The following is an 11,396-nucleotide window of genomic DNA, read 5'->3' on the forward strand; positions in this document are numbered from 1 at the left end:
GTGAGTTCCCAGTGGAAGGCAAGAGAGCACAGCATCCCTTGTTAATTAAAACAGCTGACAGGATGCTGAAAACTCCCACCGGGCACCTTAACTAATGCTAAAGGTGCACGGAGCCCCAGACTTGGAACTTGTCATCTCCAAGATGTGAGTCATTCTCACAAGAGTGAAGAATTTTAAGGGGACTACAACACTCTGCCAGGGAGAAGCTGAAGTGTGTGTTTCGCTTGTGTTTAACATCGCCAGAGCCAGCAAAAGAACTGCCTGCCATTCTTTCCCATTATTCACAGTTTCCTTGCTTTTATCAGCACACGCGGACAAAGAGCGTTTGCAGAGCATCTGCTGGCCACAGCTGAAGTGGGAACACCCTCTTACATCAGAGGAGTCTCCAGAAGGTCCCTTTGAAGCCTGGGAAAAGTTGCTAGTAAACTGCAGCAACACAGTTAAAAATCGAACCTTTCTATTTCTGCAACATATTGTACTGCTGCCCGTTATGACACATGCAGCATGTCGGTCCGGGCCAGAGGGCACAAGGCACATTTCAGAGCCAGCTTTACTGAGATGCATTGATCTCCAGGAGGGACACACAGTGTGTGTTGCTTTATAACCCCCCCACCCCGCCGCCCCCCAGGACAATTTCATAGATATGGGCACCATATGTGTGAGACTTACTGAGTCGGAGACAATCCTCAATTCATATACTCTGTTTCATAAGCAAAGTCTCCTTGTCAGACATATGGCTTTATTGTTAAATCGGAAAATATGGTTAGTTCCATCCTGGATCGTAAGAGTTTATTGCTACACCTTCTGTAAGCATTTAAAGCATAAAACTTAAATTATTATTATTATTATTATTATTTGCTCAAATCAAACTTTAATTGATTTTTAGGCTGCTATTAGACCTGATACCAGTTAATTCACTGAGTACTAGTCTTCACAGTAAATTCTAAGCTAAGCCAAGTGTTAACGAATTATCTTGATGTACCATAAGGTAAGTTCCGCAAAGTCGACAGATTTTTTTTTAATCTATTTTCACTAATGTGCCCCAAGGCCATAAAACACTGTCTGGCTTATAGGTGGTATGTAGTAAATATTTGCTGAGTGAATGGTTGTAACTTGACCCATCAATATTGTCACTGGCATCATTTTTCTACCAGCTAACATTCCCCATTCACTCTTTGCAGGCACCAGGGCAAGTCTTATCTGTTTTGTTGAGTAGCATAATCCTATTTACTCTTTCTTTTTTTTTTTTTTTTTTTTAAGATTTTATTTATTTATTTGCCAGAGAGAGCGAGCGAGCACAGGCAGGCAGAGTGGCAGCAGAGGCAGAGGGAGAAGCAGGCTCCCTGCCGAGCAAGGAGCCCGATGTGGGACTCGATTCCAGGACGCCGGGACCATGACCTGAGCCGAAGGCAGTCACTCAACCAACTGAGCCACCCAGGCGTCCCGATCCTATTTCATCTTAACAGCTTTAAATGGTAAATGTATTCTCAATCTCATGTTACAAATAACATCTACAAAGGACGAGGAAACCCAGGACTCTCCAGTACAGAAGTAACTTGTCCACAGTCCCAAAACCAGGGATAGGATCCGCAGGGTAGCGTAATGCCAGATTCAAGAGTTCTCCATCAATATTTGCTGCATAGATTTGACTCCTCATGATGCAACAGTCACCATCCCTTTGTCTCTGGCTAATATAACATGCTGTGAAAAGAAATTTTAGCGATGAACCTCAAAAACTCTTTTCCTGCTGTTATGGAAAATGGGGAACTGACAGGTGCAGATACACGATCAACCAATACTCCAGGAGGATTTCAGGGCTCCTGTACTCTTCTATGTGGATGCAGCCAAAAGTGACATAGAAGTTCGTTATCCCAAAGCAAGCAGCCCAAATCCTGCTTTCCCATGAGAAAGGCACTCCTCCATTCACTGTTCCATCTGTAGAGCAGAGAGCAGCTTTGCTGTTAGCTCACATACCCCGAGCTGGACTCCACACGTCATTGGGTATCAGAACCTTTCTCCCCCTTAACCTGTTATTAACCAGAAAGTAACATGGGATGAGCTAGAATGACAGCTGCTCCCACAGCACTAGCGCCGTGGCAAGAACTGTGTTCCCATAGCTTCACAAAGGGGTCCTTATGTGGGGGATGCGGGAGAAGAGGAAGTGAGTTCAATGATTCGTCAGCATCTGGGAAAGGCTACAGAGATAAACGCCAAGGGATTCCTCTTCCCAGAGGTCTGAGCTTACCACTTCCTTCTAAAATGATTCCTCTCTCTCTTCACTCCCTGTTCCACTCCCCAGATTCTACCTGATTTTCTAACGAGCCCTGTGTACACTCTGGCCACGGGGCCTTGATGATCTGTCAACTGTGTGTTCTTGTACTCAAAACAGGGTCCGCCACGTAGTAGGCATGCTGAGTAAATGAGTAAGTCCTTTTGGAGTCAGACGGTCAATGCAGAATAAGAACAGGTTCCTTTCCAATCTTTGCTGCAGGGGCGATGGGTATATGCTGAACCCTTAAGGGTACCCCTCATCCGGCAGGATTTTTTTTCTTTACTTTTGAATGATTTTTTGCCCAGCTATCTAAATGTAATGGTTTTAAGGAGTACCAGACCAGCTGTAGAAGCCCTTATGATAATAAAGTTAGAAAAGGGCAAATGGCCTTCTGAAAGCATTTCCAGAAATTGCGAGTTACAGTCTGAAGAACTTACGAATTCAGGGGTCAAGTCTGGGGCACGGGGCATACTGGTACTCTTACACTCCTTACTATCCGTTGATCCATATACCGTTTTGAGTTTGGTTCTAATGATGTGTGTGTGTGTGTGTGTGTGTGTGTGTACTTGTGTGTTGCACACATGCCTACACATCTCTGGAACCAGACTGAACTGGGCCAGATTCAGGGCTCTTCCTTTTAATGGCAGGGTACACACTGAACCAGTTACGTAATACCTGACATCGTAAGTTCCTCCATGTAAGATAAAAAGGAAATACTCATGTTGACTTCACAGATTTTTAAATTAATAAGAGAACACATTTAAGCACATTAAAAAAAAAAAATGACCAACAGAGCTCAGCGAGGTTAGCCCTCTGCCACTTGTTGTCCTTCCGCTAACTACCCCATCAGCCTGACTCTCCTTCCCTCCGATCCACTGTTAGTTAATAAAGGATAAGCATGGCCTAGTGAGGACAGCTGGACTGGGAAGAAATGGACTGAAGCCCAAGTTCTGCCTCGTATTAGCTCTCTGATCACCTGAGGGTTCCTGTGAATGAGCCATGTGTCCTTAGACAATCAATACCCCTGAACTTCAAATTCTGGGGACAGGGTTGAAACTTTATTTTCCTATCACAACTGCCCACAGCAGAGTGTCGAGGTGGATGAACGTATGTTGCAAAGGGGACGTGCTCTTCACCTGGGAGGAGTACAGAGAGTAAATTCCTTTTGGTATCGGTCTACTCCCTGTGCCTAATGGAACTTTTTGTGGGCTTGCTGTAAGCAGGCAAGGAATATATATCTATATCTATATATACATGTATATGGATATATATATATATATGGATATACATGTATATGGAGATATATATATATATATATATCCATCCATCCCAGCTTCTGTGAGATACTAATAGCTTTAATGTCCTAATGTAAAGAAAGAGTAACTTAAATCATAAAGTACACCTGCCCCTCTTTCTCATCATATTCCAAAACCCACGGAAGACTAGATTGCTGTCTTTTTAATTTGTAGCCAGTATCTACACCTATAGAGCCCAAAAGGAGATCCGTAAGGAATATTTCTTTAGCGGGGGCGCCTGGGTGGCTCAGAGGGTTAAAGCCTCTGCCTTCGGCTCAGGTCATGATCCCAGACTCCTGGGATCGAGCCCCGCATCAGGCTCTCTGCTCCCTCCCGTCTTTCGCTCTCTGCCTACCTGTGATCTCTGTCTGTTGAATAAATAAATAAAATCTTAAAAAAAAAAATTTCTTTAGCAAATGCACTGCTCAAAATCACATCTCATAAACAGCTGAACTGGCTCTGGAACACAGGTTTTCTTAACCCTTAACTTGTTGTATTGCAGGGGGTGGGGGCGGCCAGGCCTGCAGTCATAGGTAGAACAATTAGAATTGTGGTGAAAAAATAATGAATACTGTTATGCTAAAAATAAATAAATTTAATTTTTAAAAAAAAGAATATTAACTTGGGTGGGAGATCCTAGCAAGGAGCGTGGAAACCTGCTTCTTTGTCATGTAAGACATACTCTGCTTTTAGCCATTTGCTTGCTAAGGGTGGGTTAGGAAGGCATGGTGAGCAGAGAAAAAGCAGGGGTTCCCAAATTTTCCTGTACATCCACATTACTTGGGGGGTCTGTAAAATCTACCCATGTGCGCCTTCCACAACAACCTGTGTTCATTGGTATGGAGTGCTGAAAGGGCATCAGTAATTTTCAAATCTCCTTAAGTGATTCTTATTGCAACAAAGTTTGGCAATCACTGGGTTAAAGTCTAAGAAATCTTCAATGATTTGTTTGCATCCATCCACATCCCTCCAGTACTGCCTCGGCCACTGTCCTCAACCAGAAATCTGAGGAAAAAGTGCCCAAATAGAGCCTCTCAACAGACTTCATATTACAGCACATTCCCCTCTGGGACATATTAGAGCACATGATCCTCATCTTGTCCCCTTCTGACCTCCTCTCCCTCTCTGGCTTTGAAGTTGGCCTTTGTCTCTCCAGTCCCACTGCACTGATCCTAGCAGAGACCCTGGAGCCACGCTTGTAAGGTTAGGCAATGGGCCTCTCCAAGGCCTTGACACTCCATCTGTGTCTGGATCCAGAGCTCCGGGTTTCAGATTTCTCTCTGTTGGTACCATCAGTACTGATAGATCACTCCCAGGATGCTCATTCTCCCAACTGCCCTATTGGTTCCTGAATTTCACCATCATAAACTTCATCCTGAAATTCAACATGGCAAAGGGGAAAGTTTGCAGAAAGACTTGGCATGAAATCTTCCTTCTCTGTGTTCCTCCTCCATTGGCTCTTGGGCACAATCTTCACGGGTCAGAGCCCCAAGCAGCCACAGGCACCACAAATGCCAAGAATCCTAGAGAAATCTTTTCTCATCTCTCTCAGATGTGGCTTCTCCTCAACGCTGGCCCCCATAAAATTCGACTAGTCCAGCTGCAGCATAGACCAGTTCAGGGGGCCTTATATTCAAGAATTATTGGATTTTTTTTTGTTTAAAGATTTTATTTACTTGAAAAGAGTGTGAGAAAGTGCATGAGAGGGAAGAAGGTCAGAGGGAGAAGCAGATTCCCCATAGAGCTGGGAGCCCAATGCAGGACTTGATACCCGAACTCTGGGTTCATGACCTGAGCCGAAGGCAGCCGCTTAGCCAACTGAGCCACCCAGGAACCCAAGAATTAGTGGGTTCAATGACATTCACACTCCTCTCTAAACACTGTGACTTTGACTGAGTTGCTTCATCATTCTTAGGCAAGGTTCCTTTAATTACAGAATCTTCTTTATGGGGGGTTGGGATTAGACATAATGTATATAAAGTATCTAATTCAGTGCCTGATACATATTAGATGTGATAAATAGCAGTTATTATTTTTTTTAAAGATTTTATTTATTTATTTGACAGAGAGAAATCACAAGCAGACGGAGAGGCAGGTAGAGAGAGAGGAAGGGAAGCAGGCTCCCTGCTGAGCAGAGAGCCCGATGCGGGACTCGATCCCAAGACCCTGAAATCATGACCTGAGCCGAAGGCAGCGGCTCAACCCACTGAGCCACCCAGGCGCCCAATAGCAGTTATTATTTTACTTTTTTATGGGCCCCATTATATTTTGCCTTACACTACGGTTATTTATGAAGACTTCTCTGAGTATATTTTTTGTCTGACAAATTCCATTAAAATGCAAACTGCATCTTATTTGTTTTTTAGAACTTTCCAGTAAAAATTATGCAGTTAAGAGGCAGTCTTTTCTATTTTGTTATTTAAGTTAAAAAAAATATACTTAAGGGGCACCCAGGTGGCTCAGTGGTTTAGAGCCTCTGCCTTCAGCTCAGGTCATGGTCCCAGGGTCCTGGGATCGAGCCCCAAATCAGGCTCTCTGCTCAGCAGGGAGCCTGCTTCCCTTCCTCTCTCTCTACTTGCTTCTCTGCCTACTTGTGATCTCTGTCTGTCAAATGAATAAATAATATCTTTAAAATATATATATATATATATATATATATATATATATATATATATTTAAGATGGGCACCTGGGTGGCTCAGTCAGTTAAGTTGTCTGTCTGCCTTCAGGTCAGGTCATGATCCCGGGGTCCTGGGATTGAGCTGACATGAAGCCTGCTTCTCCGCACCCTCTGCCCCTCCCCTGCTCACTCGTGCTCACTCTCTCCCCTGAATAAATAAATCTTAAAAAAAAAAAAAAAAGTAACTGCATTATATTTAATGTTGAGTCCTGTATCAGTAACATCTTCCTAGATTGTGAGGGGCACCCGGCTGGCTCTGCCAACAAAGCATGCAACTCTTGATCTCCGGGTCATGAGTTCAAGTCCCACCTTGGGAGTAACTTGGAAAGACAGATTGTAGACAAGGCTATACACACACACACACACACACACACACAGAAACTCTATACATCTGTATACACTGATGACATTCAAAATATACTTGAATAATTTAATGTCTATGCACCGGGATGATACTTATTCTATGCAGATCACTGCTAGAGAGGAAAGGATTAAAACCAAGTTAGGGAGGAAATGACTTTTCTGCAGGGAGCTGTCTCCCCATTCAGCTGTCACACCTGCCACTGGCTTGGTCCTTGCATCCTCTTAGTGGGACACAACCAGAGTGAATTTGAATTAAAAAAAAAACAGAAGCCAGAAAGGGACAGTGGAGTTTATGTTCTGTTCTCCAATTACATTAACTCAGCAATCCCACATTACGCAAAAGCTGAGAAGCTAATAATTCAACAAACCACTTGTTCTTAGATTGAAAAAAATGTAACTGTGTAAAGAAGTCAAGCGGTAAAAGGCACAGCATAGGGAAAACGGTCCATGGTACTGTAATACTGTCCGATGATGGGGGGTTGGGTAGTTACACCGGTGGAGAGCATAGCGAGAAGAACAAACTTGTTCCATCACTGTGTTACACACCTGAGACTAATGTAACGTTGTGTGTGAACCACACTTCAATTAAAAAAAATGTAACACTGTAATATAACTTGGCCAAAGGGGCCAAGTGACCCATAAGGGCTTTCCCCACAGTTCTAATAATAGATAATAAATAAATCCATGAGCAGTCTGTGCCTAAAATTTCAAGAAAAAAATTGTCTTAGGGGCACCTTCGTAGCTCAGTTGGTTAAATGTCTGCCTTCGGCTCAGGTCATGATCTTAGGGTCCTGGGACTGATTCCCACTTGAGGCTCTCGGCTCAGAGGGGAGTCTGTTTCTCTGTCCCTCTACCCCTCCCCCACCCCAGCTCATGCTCGCGAACTCACTTTACGTGAGATCTTTATTTTTTTTTATTTTTTTTAAAGATTTTATTTATTTATTTGACAGAGAGAGATCACAAGTAGGCAGAGAGGCAGGCAGAGAGAGAGAGAGGAGGAAGCAGGCTCCCTGCTGAGCAGAGAGCCCCATGCGGGACTCGATCCCAGGACCCTGAGATCATGACCTGAGCCGAAGGCAGCGGCTTAACCCACTGAGCCACCCAGGCGCCCACGTGAGAGCTTTTAAAAAAAAAAAAAAATTTTTTTTTAAAAGTTTTAAAAGAAAGCTGGTACAGAAACCATGTATAAAAGTGTTTACGAAATTCAAAACTATGAGGCTCTTCTATAAACCTAACAAGAACAGTTAGTTTCAATCTGACTTACTTTCTAGGAAGTTTCTTATTCATTTGTTGCTCAATTCCTGTGTTCTAGGATGGCAGCTACTTCCTTTGCTTTGGAGAGTGACATTCAAATTTGCGACTAATCACCAACTTAAGACCTTAATTTATCAAAGATGCAGATCTTTCTCTGGTAAAGATTCAGCTCTAGGTATAATACCAGGTAATACATTGGCCCATATATCTACATTTTCCCACTCTCCCACCTCAGGAAATACGTAAGAAAAAGTGAGTAGGAGTGTTGATATTCTAATTCCAATGCTATCATTGAAAAATGTGTTGACCTAGAATTCTGAATACTAGTTCCAAAACTGCAAACTTACACATGACATAATATAAATACTATTACAGGCAACTTTAAAGAGTTAACCTTTTATTGAAAATGTAAAATAGCCAAGGAGTGAAAAAACCTGCAATGAACATGATGGGTATTACAAATGCAGTACCAATCAATCAATAGTAAATAATAAAATAAAAGTAAACATAAAAAGGCTGTACCTCAGTAGTTTGAGTAATCTTATCTATCATCTAGAAAAACGCAGCGAAAATATAATGAATGAGTCAATTTGCACACACTGGAATGAAAAGAAAATGTTTAGAACTTAAGTATTCCTTTCAATCCTAGTCTCAAAACTTAAAACCGTATCTACAACAGTTTAACAGGCATAAATATTTGTCCTAACCAAATCTATATAAATACACCTTTTAATTTTTAAGCCTTTCATCACTGAATGTGTCTGAATACGTGCTGACCTTTTAAAAAATTGCCTTTCTAAAAAATCATAATCCCGTTTAACGCTTTCCCAAAATACATGATCCTACTCCTTCACTGCAATGAAAAAATCTGCGAGGAGAAATGCTTGAAATCTACAAAAGGCAGTGAAATCTACCCCCCTCTTAATCATCACCCTCACTTCCCCAGCAAAATCCAACTACCAATACCCTTCTCTCCACTCCTAACCCTGAGCTGAGAGTCTATATATACTCAGGCTGCCAGGTCGGGGAAGCCCTTTGTAGCCAATCAGAGCTCCCCGATCTATTGCGTCACACCTCCCCCCAGGGTGTGACGTCAAAGGCAATCCCAGGCCAGCCACGTGGGTTGGAGTGCAGGCGTTCTGGGCAGCTGCTCGGGAGACACCCGGCTGCAACGGTCCCCAGGCGGGGGGACGCGGCCAGGGAGGAGCCGCCAGGACTCCGACACGCACCTTCGGGGCGCACGGTTGTAGCTGCTCGCGCGCCCGGAGGCGCGCAGGGCCGCTGAGTCCAAGTACACCGCGAGGGCGGGTGGGGGGTTGGGGGGGATGCAGGGAGAGGCGCGGGCACCTAAGCCGGTGTAACAGGACCCGGGTCTCGTCAACCCTCCTCCCCAGGCACCGCCTCTCCGCTCCCAGCCCCTCTTTCCAGCCTTAATTATTCTTTCAGCGCCGCTTCCCCTCCGCTGAGTCTCCCTGGCCGGAGGGAAGAGGCTCTGTCGCCAGCCCGTCCCGCCCGCACACAGGCCCTCCCGCTCGCAGGGACCCACTTCGGAGCCCTCGCTCACGCTGGGCGGGAACCGGCGTGACGAATTCCGCCCAAGGTGTTGATTATCCATCCCGACCCAACCTCTGGCTCGCCTCCCACTTCGCCCCGGCTCCCGCGGGCCCCCGGGCTCCCACCTCCCGGCCGGGCGCTAGGGACGGCACCCCCAGGCCCCCCACCCTCCCGGCCCCGCGCTGCAGCTGCGGAAAGAAGCGCCAGCGTGCTCGGTGCCACGTCGGAGTTGGCTCCCGGGACGTTGCAGCTGCCTGCGCAGCAGCGCCCGGTCCCCACGCACGCCCTGCCCCCGGGCGGCGGGGAGAGGGACGCGCGCCCTCCTCCCTCTGGGGACCCTGAGTGCCACCGCCCGCGTCGGGGACCCCCGGCCCCGAGTCAGGCTTCCGGAGCCGAGCAGAGCCGGGGCAGACCCAGCCTGACACTTTTCTGGGGTCGGAGGAGAGCAAAGGAAGGGAAGCCCGGGAAAGTGGGAGTGGTCGAGCGAGGCCGGTAGCCGCGAGGAGGTGGCAAAGGACCCTCCTTCTCGGGGGTCCCGGCTCTCCGGAGCTGGGAGCCCGGATCGCTTTAACCCTTTGCTTTCCAAGTAAGAAGCGGGTTTCCCACTTGAAAGTAAAAGGCTCTGGGCTGTTGCAGGATTTTCCTCCCCAGGTACAGTGCGGGGGGCGGGGGTGGGTAGAAAGGATAGGGGCAAAGGGTGGGGGGGAGTGGGGGTGCTGTGCGGAATGCATTTTCCTTGCACAGTGGAAATCCCTGTTTCCAACTTGGGAGCCCCTCTGCGGCTCCGCAAGAGGAGGAGTGGAAAAGTACATCCCGGGACACGCAGTCTTCCCAGGCAGAGAGGTTACCTGTGTTCCCAGAAAGGCAGCGGATTTCTGGCGAGCGCCGCAGGGATGAGAAAGGGCAGGGATCTATTGCCAGGCCTGACACTGATCTGAAGTAGCCCCTGGTTTTCAGTCTGTTGGAAATTGGCCGACCTCAAACTTATCTGTCGAAAACCAGCTTTACCATTTTTTAACACTTCGTGGATAATTTCTTCCCTCTCCCTGGCCTAGTCGGGGGCGCCCTCCTGGTTCACCATATCGCGCCAGGGTAACGTACCTTGTTCAGCTCTTGGTCATAAAGTTGTCCTCAGGCTGTCTGTGTGGTCCCGGAGGGTTGGTGGCGGGCAGTTTCCAAAATTGAGGTAATAAGAGATCAGATGAATTTGAGACGACCAGCCAAAAAAAATAAAAAATTTAAAAACAACATTTAAAAAGGATTGGGGAGTCTTAAATGTTTGCTTCTCCCCCACTTTTAAAAAGGAAATATCACTACTATTCTGTTTACTATCTCCGTTGCACTTCAGTCTAATTCTTAAAAAGAAAAATTTGTGCTTTAAAAATAAATTAACTTTTTTATTTTATTTTATTTTATTTTTTGCTCCAGTTCCCCCTCCCCTGATATCGGATAGTCTCTTTTCTTATTCGGGTCAGGAAAAGCCCGGTGAAGACTCCGAAGAACCCAGGAAGCGCAGAATCAGGAGAAAGTCTTTGGCTGGGGCTGGTTCAAGTCCCTGGTTCAATGGGCTGCTGGAAGCCAGGACTGGGTAATTCTTTCCAGACGTCTTGACTTCTCCTTCCTCGCTGTTGTTGCCTTTCTGCCTCCTCCAACTTAAGGGGGTCTTAACAAGCGAGCTGGTGGGTGTTTTAATAGGGCGGAGGAGGGAGTGGGGGGTGAGGGGAGTGGAGAAGGGAGGTGCGGACTGGGGAACCCGGAGGGGAGGGAACTGGGAGCGCGGGCGGGCGGGCGGGCGGGAGGCGGGGAGGGGGAGAGGAAGAACGAGAAATGGGCCATTCAAAGCCCTCTCTGAGCTAGAGGCCGGTTCTAAACTCCAATGAATTCAATTAACTTGATTGCTAACGTGTGCAGAGAAATTCACTGCACAGATGCTGGTCACCACCTGATTCCTTCCTTCCCTCCAGCGGCGGAGCGGGGAG

At 46.3% G+C, this 11,396-nt stretch overlaps 1 protein-coding gene across 1 annotated transcript in view; it reads right to left on the reverse strand.

Moving 5' to 3' along the window:
• HAS2 (hyaluronan synthase 2) overlaps window positions 1-11,168 on the reverse strand; it is a 33,471-nt gene extending 22,303 nt beyond the window's left edge. Inside the window, exon 1 of the mRNA XM_004743498.2 lies at window positions 10,519-11,168. The gene's annotated coding sequence lies outside the window, so the exon portion shown is untranslated. The remainder of the gene's footprint in view (window positions 1-10,518) is intronic.
• Between the last annotated feature and the right edge of the window lie 228 nt (window positions 11,169-11,396).

This window comes from Mustela putorius, unplaced genomic scaffold (genome assembly GCF_011764305.1).
Source record: "Mustela putorius furo isolate JIRA1106 unplaced genomic scaffold, ASM1176430v1.1 tig00000228_pilon_pilon_pilon, whole genome shotgun sequence".
Classification (NCBI taxonomy): Eukaryota; Metazoa; Chordata; class Mammalia; order Carnivora; family Mustelidae; genus Mustela; species Mustela putorius.